Source organism: Nannospalax galili, unplaced genomic scaffold, assembly GCF_000622305.1.
Source record: "Nannospalax galili isolate Female #2095 unplaced genomic scaffold, S.galili_v1.0 scaffold455, whole genome shotgun sequence".
In the NCBI taxonomy this organism is placed as follows: domain Eukaryota; kingdom Metazoa; phylum Chordata; class Mammalia; order Rodentia; family Spalacidae; genus Nannospalax; species Nannospalax galili.
In genome coordinates, this window is record NW_008335815.1 from 772,804 (window position 1) to 773,580 (window position 777).

Sequence of the window (777 nt, forward strand, 5' to 3'; positions counted from 1 at the left end):
GATGGCTCTGTGGTTAAGAGCACTGGCTGCTATTGCAGAGGACCTGGGTTCAGTTCCCAGCACCCCCATGGTGGATAACAATTGTCTATAACTCCAGTTCCAGGGAATCCAATGCCCTCTTCTGGCCTTTGTGGGCATTCCAATGACATGGGCGGACTTACATGCATGTAAGCAAAACACTCATACACATAAAATAAAAATAAAGAAATTAATTTTAAAATACCTGAGAAAATCAACTTAAATTGTGGTAAGGTTTAATTTGTCTCATGGTGTCAGTCCATGATCTCTTGGTCTCTCTTGCTGTGGGGCCTGTCAGAGGGCAAAACATCATGTCAGGAGTATGTGATAGAGGAAAGCTGCCTACAAAGGGGGAGTTTGCTTTGAATAACAAAGCCCCTTCCTGAGACCTGTCATTTATGTGTTAGTCTTTTGATATGAAGTATCTCCCTAAAGGGTCGTGTGTTAAAAGTCTGGTCCCCAAACGGTAGATCTAACAACTGAGAGGTAATAGGATCATGAAGGGTCTGACTTGATCAATGGAGTAATCATTTATAATATAATAACGTTATGGGGAAGTGGGGCCTGATTGTAAGTAGGTCACTAGAAGTATGCCTTTGGACGTCGTCCCTTGCTCCCCACCCCCCCACTTCCTGCACCATGAAGTGAGCAACTGTTCCACTGTTTCCCCCATCTGCTCTCTGTTTGACCCGGCCTCACTCACTCAGGGCCTCGTGGTCCTGACACGGATGGACAAACCAGCATAACACAGTTCTATTT